Genomic DNA, 8,180 nt, shown 5'->3' with positions numbered 1-8,180 from the left:
AAGGACAGGAACCACCTAAGACACAGCCTGGAAAGCTATACAAGTCTCCATAAACTATACTGCTGAGGTCAACACATCTGATATAAAATCTAAGTATCCAGCTACAAAAATTCATGTGTGACAGACTTTCCCAGGACTGTCAACAGGGAAAGTTTTCAGACCTGTTTTCCAGAAAAAAAAGCTAAGACTAAAATGAGTATACTGAGCATTTTGTATATATATGTATGTCAGTTCCTTTTAAATCAATGAAACCAATGATTTCTTAACCCATTGGTTAAATCTGGCTGAGGATGCACTGTCATTAAGTTTTACAAAGCTTCATGGAATGAGATGACTTAGATACAGAGAAAAGGTTCTACTAATAGCCTCACAGAGGGAAAGGCAGGAGTGGGAGACCAGTGCTCCTCAGAAGAAATAATCGGCCTCACATGCCCAAAGTGAAACCAGGCTTCCCACTGCCATCCTTCTTAGAAATTTTTAGTCTTAAATTCATTCTCACTTGACCTAGATATTTAAAATGGAAGTGGAAAGTGCTTATTGTTGCTGGCTTTTTGGAAAGGCTATTACATCACACAATACTATTACAAGTGACTAATAAAAGCAACAGCAATGATAAGGGTGAAGAGGTTGGGTTTCATAGGAACATTGCAACCTGTATGCATTTTTAAATGAATGCATTAATTTCAGACTTTGTGTGTTTTGATTTCAAATACAATGAAAGGGGCTTTCCAAAAGAAGCCCTATCAGTAACTTTAGTAACTAGAAGAAGCACCTCCATTTTATAACAAACGCACACTATTGTTCTCTAAACGTTGCCTGTATTTTCTAGAAGATAATCCTCTTTGTTCAGATAACTTTAAAGCAAAAAGAAGCAGAACAAATAGAAGCAAACAACCCCCACCAATTTCTCTGCTCCTCCATCAGAGGACAATGTCTATCAGAACAAAAACAGGAAAACCCCTTGTCCTGGGTTCAGCAGTATCAGTCATTTTTTCTCCTTCTTGGCAGCTGGTGCAGCGCTGTGTTTTTGACTTTCGGCCTGGGAATGGTGCTGATAGCACCGATGTTTTTAGTTACTGCTCAAATATTTGGTCTGGCCAAGGACTTTCTGAGCCTCATGCTCTGCCAGGGAGGGGGGGGGGAAACTGGGAGGAAGCAGAGACAGGACACCTGACCCAAACTGACCAAAGAGGTATTCCATACCACAGCACGTCATGCCCAGGATGTAACTGAGAGTTACCCAGAAGGACTAGGGCACTGCGGGGTTGGACTAGGTACCAGTTGGTGCTTGGTCGGGCTGGGGGGACAAGTTATCGGTTGGTGGGTGGTGAGCAGTTGTATTCTCTTCCCTTGTTATTTCTCTTATCATTATTATCATTGGTGGTAGCAGTAGTGATTTGTGTTATACCTTAGTTACTAAACTGTTCTTATCTCAGCCCATGGGAGTTGCATTCTTTTCGATTCTCCTCTCCGTCGCTCTGAGAGTAGGGGGAGGGCAAGAAGGGGGGGAGTGAATGAACAAGCTGTCTGGCTGGGGTTAAACCACGCAGCCGCTCTAAGGCATGTTATTGTTATTTATGATATTTATTTGATTACATGCATCCATCTCTAACATTCAAATCTCTTTTGTTTGAGGTGCTAAAGGTGGCAATACCCAAACACAAGGTTGCGTGGCATTTTCTATTTTAGCTAATTTTGTTAATGCCAAGCTTAGTTAGTGCTTAGGTAAGTTTTACACCAGGTATCTGATCTGTGCTGGTCATGTGTGTGTAGTGTGAAGCTGAGACGGAGGGGATTAGAGAAGGTCCTGTAAATCAGCAGTTAGTAAAATGTTGCTTGATACTAGGAGCAAATGAATGCAAAGACCCAGCTAAGCCATGAAGGAAAGTTTCTTTAGCACATGCCCATTGTCTATTGAGCTGCAAACAGTGACAGCCTAGTAAAGAAAGTAGTAATGGAATATTGTAGAAATAGCATTATGACACACATGCTCAAGCAAAAGTACTCACTACATTTTCTGGTTTTGAAGTGGCTGATTTTAGTCTCAAATTATACTTTTAAGCATGGTTCTTTCTGTTTTTAAGGAAGTATGTTCAGTTAATATATATCCAGCTGTATCAGTGAAGAAACAGAGATGTGTCATCTCTAAACATCTGTCAAACACATAAAGGAGACCATGAAATTGTCATGGTTTAAGCTCAGCCAGTAACTCAGAAACATGCAGCAGCTCGCTCACTCCCCATCTTCTTCCACCCATTGAGCTTAAAACATGACAGAAATTTAAAAGTATACATCTTAAACTAACCTTGTCTAAAATCGGTATTTCAGTGTCTGACAGTGTTGCTATTCAGAGCATTGCAGTATGATGATGAAAAATCACTGAGTGCTTGCTACTTAGCTAGATGAAACACCACCAGACACTAATAGTTCACTAGGAGTTCTCAGTAGTACCAAAGGCAGCACTCGCTGGGTTACGTGTTACATGCTATAAGGGGTACAAATGAAAGGTGATTCTTAACAAACTGAAAAAACTAAAGAAAGCATAAGGAATTTATTGTAATACAAAGCCAAGAATCTCAAATGTTAAAGGAAGGAAAGCAAGTAGTCACCACAAACTACTTTCTTGACACCTCTCTCAATAGCATTTCAGCTGTCAGAGAACTCTCTTCCTGGGGATCTTGGAAAACAACGCTCTTGTAACAACACTTAGGGAGAGCATTCAGCATCCCAGTGATTTTAGGCACTGTAAGTGAAGCCAAGACACTGTAGGTGACATAGTATTTTAACTGAATATGTACGAAGGAACAGCATCTCATTTACGCCAAGTATGCCACAGATAGGCAAAATTGGGTCCCTCTATGTCACTCTGGTACTGACACATTTTCTGGCACACTTCTATTATTCTTAGTGTTAGATATTTGTCAATCCATTTAATTATTTCCCATCAGTCAAACCACTCTGCAATATGCTAAATATATTGCAGATACTGTTGATAACATGATTTGCAGAGCTATATTGATTTAGCAATTTACCTTGGTATATTTATCCACTGTCATCAATAAGGGAGACTATATGAAGCTCTAGTTGCATGCTTGTTGAAACTTAGCAATGGCTTAAGACAAGAGTTACTAGCAGGAGAAAGAACTGGTTATAATGAGCTAGGGTCATAACCAAATCCCAGTACACAGGGGTAATCCCAAATAATTTCACGAATTGTAGTTTCAGCAGATGGACATTCTCACAGGGTGATTCTGTTATTTAGTAAAAATAACAGAAAAACAAATCAGCTTCCCTGCTTCACATACAGTTTGATGCATACACAAATCAGTAATCTTAAAGAAAAGATCAGACTAGTCCTTAGTTGTTTTCAATCATGACTTTTGTCTCAATCAGCTGTGCTCTTGCTGAGCACAGGAATTTTCTTGGCCATTAATGAATAGTCAAAGGAAGGAGATGCATCCTGGTCTGTTCCCAAGAAATAACAAGGTGACTTTTTTCCTTTTTTAGTAACAGAATATAAGGTACTTACGTGAAACAACCAACTCCTGACTATGGGAAGCTCAGAAATGTTGTTAAGGCTAATTGTTTTTTTCTGAATCTGAGACACAACGTAGCTTTGGAAGAGTACTCCAGATAGCAGAGAATCTGGAAGTACTAGGAGAAAAGAAGCTTCTCAGCTGATATCAGTCTTACTGCAAGAGGTCTTGCTTCAGCCAAGATCTATAAATCTCCACACACAAAGCCCACTGACTGCATTCATGTGCCCCAGTTTTCATTCGAATTACTTCAAACAGAACATGTCCTCAGTTTAAATATTAAAATATATGGCAATGCTACACTCTAGCCTTCCAGAAGCAGCAAAGTCACTTTTAGTATTGTTAAGCAGTCAGATTTTCTGGAAGTATAACCATGCATTTTTGCTACCAGAGATTTGGGTTTGGTGTTCATATGCAACCAAGATATGATGATATATCTGTCATTTTACCCCCTTTTTGATCAGTTTAAGTCATTCAGGACTTCGACTGAAACAAAAATTTAAGCAGCTAAAAATGTGTCAGACTAGTGATGTTAATAATAAAAAAGCTGAATTTTCAATGAGATTTCTTTTATAGATGTTATTTATATAAAGTTGATGTGGATAACAATCTTATAACTCTGTTTCTGTTGTCTCAACTAATCCTATTACCTTAGAGTGATGAAATAACTAATGTAACACAAAAAGCATCTGTACAAAATTTCTTTTTCTGGTGCACAGCAGCTTCAAAACTAAAGCGCATTTTGAGTCAGAACTGAAAAAAGAGAAGAGCTGACAAGAGAACTCGGTGCTCTCAGGAAAGACTTGGCTTCCATGAAAGAAACCAAAACTGTATCACAGAATTACTGTGCCCACAAGCTGGCTGAGAGAGAGATGTGACCTTAGAAAAAAGATCACATCAAATCTCTACTTTCAGTAATTCTCACTACAGCTTCTGGAAGAGCACTAGATTTACATGTCATCATTCTCCACAGAAAAAGCACTTGACAATGTGCTTTGTTATTATTTTAATGTCATTATTTTAATGTTATTATTTTAATGTTATTATTTTAATGTCATTTGTATTACACACTTTCTCCAATACCTTGTTAAAAAAAAGAGAGGCTCAAGGGTGAACATCCAGCCCCTGCTCCGACAGCTGAAGAGCCAGGACAGGAAGATGCTGCTGGGCCTCTTCTGCACACACAGGTCCACAGCGATGCTGCCGGCATTGCTCTTGCTCCCCGCTTTCCCACCTAAAAGACCAGTTGCGTGCAGCCTCTACGGCGCCCTCTCGCGGCCGATCAGCGGCACACAACGTAGAGCAAAACGTCGGGCCCCTTCTCCCACTGCTGAAGAGCCGGGACAGAAAGCTGGTGCTGGGCATCTTCTATGCGCGGTGCCACCAGCATTGCTGTCGCTCCTCGCTTTCCTACCTCAAACTCCACCTGTGTACTCCTTCTCCTCTCTGGTGCCTGCTCTCAGGTGTCCTTGAGCACAGCTCAGAGAGCGCAAATGTCCAGGCCCTACTCCCACAGTAAAAGAGCCAGGACAAAGAGCTGTTGCTGGGCATCTTCTCCACCTGGTGTGCTCTGCAACGGTGCCACCAGCATTGCTCTTGCTCCTCACTTTCCCACCTCAAACTCCATCTGCGTATTGCCTCTCCTCTCTGGTACACACTCTCGGGTGTCCTGGAGCATGGCTCACAGAGCATGAACGTATGGCCTCTTCTCCCACAGCCAAAGAGCCAGGACAGAGTGCTGGTGCTGGGCATCTTCTACACATGTTGAGCTCCGCAATGGTGCTACCAGCATTGCTCTCGCTCCTCACTTTCCCACCTGAAACTCCATCTGTGTACTGCCTCTCTTCTCTGGTGCCCACTCTTGGGAGTCCTGGAGCACGGCTCACAGAGCGTAAACATCCAGCCCCTGCTCCCAATAGATAAAGAGCCAGGACAGGTAGCTGATGCTAGGCATCTTCTACACATGGTGAGCTCTGCATTGGTGCCACTGGAATGCTCTCGCTCCTCACTTTCCCACCTCAAACTTCATCTGCCTACTGCCTCTCATCTCTGGCGCCTGCACTTGAGCGTCCTGGAGCATGGCTCACAGAGCACGAATGTCCGGCCCCTGTTCCAGCAGATGAGGAGCCAGGACAGAAAGCTAGTGCTGGGCACCTTCTACAGTCAGTGAGCTCTGCAACGGTGCCACCAGCATTGCTCTTGCTCCTCACTTTCCCACCTCAAACTCCATCTGCATACTGATGATAACATCCGGACCCTACTTCCACAGCCAAAGAACCAGGACAGAATGCTGATGCTGGGCATCTTCTACACGTGGTGAGCTCCACAACGGTGCTACCAGCATTGCTCTTGCTCCTCACTTTCCCACCTCAAATTCCATCACCTTACTGCCTCTCCTCTCTGGTGCCCACTCTTGGCTTGGGCATCCTGGAGCATGGCTCACAGAGTGCGAATGTTGGGGTCCTGCTCCCATAGCTGAAGAGCCAGGACAGGTAGCTGGTGCTGGCCGTCTTCTACGCTCAGTAAGTTCCTCGATGGTGCCACCAGCATTTCTCTCACTCATCGCTGGTTAGTGTTTTCTTTTCCACAGTCTAGTTTTATGCTCTTTCCTCTTTAACCCTCAACAGTTCTAGAGGAGCAAAGTTTTTTGTACAGCTCTCAATAGTGATTTTAGTGATAGAAGATTTTACCTTTTCTCTTGTAGCTCCAGGTTTGGCTTTTAACTTCTTTTTATGACTTTGTTCTTGTGTTTTTAAAGAGCTCTGTCTTTAATTATAATTTTCACGGGTTTCCAGCCCGCATCTTGCTCCTACAGCTGCCGATCCCCAGGTTCTCCATGTGGGTCCTTCCCTCCGTGTGTCTCCCCTGCCCGTCCCCGGGTCCGTAGTGCTCCTGCCAGAAGTGTGGCGGAGTGGCTCCTGCTCCCCAGCTCCCTGTGCCCAAAGTTCTGGTCGCTACCATTTCCCTTCCGCGGGCAGATTCTCAGCCTGCAGCTGAGGGTTGCTTTTCTCCAGGGGTGTCTTCGCTTGGGCTGGGGCGGGGGAGGGACTGGCCCCGGCTGTCTGCGCTGTCGCTTCTGGCCAGGGGACTGAGTCTTGAATCGTCGGGATTTGTGTTCATAGTGTAGGGAAATGGAGGAATCGTTTGTTGTCCATGCATATTGAAATAAAAGAAGCACTTGATGGGGTGGAGCCATCCCCTTATTGCGGGATTGCGGGATGAAGGATGCTGTGAGAGTGCAGGGTGTGGGGGAGCACAGAGTTGCTGCTGTGGGGCCCGGCGGTTTGTCTCCACCGCTCCGTCCGGTGGCAGTGGGCTCCCGGTTCCCGCGAGTCACAGGTGTTGAGAGCGAGGCAGCGGCGACAGCCGCACCACCGGGCGCGGCGGTGGCGGCAGCTCGGGGCGGTTCGGAGCCCTCCCTCCGCTGCTCCCCGCGATGCTTCCCCCGCCTCCCCTAAGACCCCGGAGCCTCCTCGCAGCCGCCCCGCCGGGGCTCGCAGCGCCACCCGGCTGTCCCGCTCTCGGCTCTGGCGGCGCTGGGCGAGCCCCCGCCGCGAGGTGTGGCGTGGCAGCACCGCCCCCTGGCGCTCTCCGGTGCGCCCTAGGCCCCGCTCCGCCCGCCACAGACAGGGGGCGGTATCGCGAGGAGCTTCCGGGCGGCGGCCGCTCCCTCTCCCCACCGCAGGCGCCCGGCAGCTGCGGCCGTCCCGGCCCCTGGCTGCCCCGCCCAGCCCTGGCCGCACGGCGCCGCGACCCCCAAGCCGCGGCCGGGTAACGGCGGTAACGGTCCGGTTCCGTTTGGCCTGGAGCGGCCAGTGGGGTCCGGCGGGGACCCCGCGCTCAGCGGTAGAGAAACCACTCCGGCGGCTAGTACGCAGGTGTTCCTGCAAAAGGGTACAGACGCAGCTCATCAGGCAGATGCTGCCTGCTCCCGGATCCTCGCCCGAGCAGCCCCGGGGGTGCAGGGCCTGCACCGGTGTCCTCACAGAGATGGACACACGCTCCGTGTGATTTAGGTCACAGGATCATGGCAGGAAGGGGACAAGGACATGAGGAATTTGGGGGATCCCAGTGATGTTCTGGGGGGCTCTGCTGATGTTTTAGGGTGTCCATCGGGTGTTGTGGGGTTGGTTTGGTGCAAGGATGGAAGGCACAGACCCAGAGGTACAGTACAAGCTGGATTGTTTATTGCAAAGGTTACGCGATATTTGTATGCTTCCAGGCAATTAGCCAAGCACATCTCTGTTTGCCTTGCAGTTGCATCAGGTGAAAGGTCTATCTGATTTTCTTATCGACGTCCTCTTCCCAGTTCTGACGTCCTTGTTCCTTGTCACTTCCAACATCTTCCAAGTACCAGTCAGGGACGGGTCCTCTTAATTGCCTTCCCGTGGTCTCTGACAGTTTTGATACATTCCAAACCCCACAGTTTGTTTGTTTGTTTGGTTGGTTTTTTTTTGAGATGTTTCATGGGTGTTTCTGGGTGTTATGGGGGTTTTTAGTGTAGTCAATTAGAGCAGGTTGCTCCAAGCTCCTGTGTCCAGCTTGGTCTTGAACACTGCCAGGGATGGGGCAGCCACAGCTTCTCTGGGCAACTTGTGCCAGTGTCACACCACCCTCACAGGGAAGAATTCCTTCCTAATGTCT

Source organism: Pezoporus occidentalis, unplaced genomic scaffold, assembly GCF_034315485.1.
Source record: "Pezoporus occidentalis ecotype Australia unplaced genomic scaffold, CSIRO_AGI_Poc_V1 ctg249, whole genome shotgun sequence".
NCBI classification, from domain to species: Eukaryota; Metazoa; Chordata; class Aves; order Psittaciformes; family Psittacidae; genus Pezoporus; species Pezoporus occidentalis.
The sequence above is the reverse complement of the archived record's forward strand: the minus strand, read 5'-3'. Positions refer to the sequence as shown.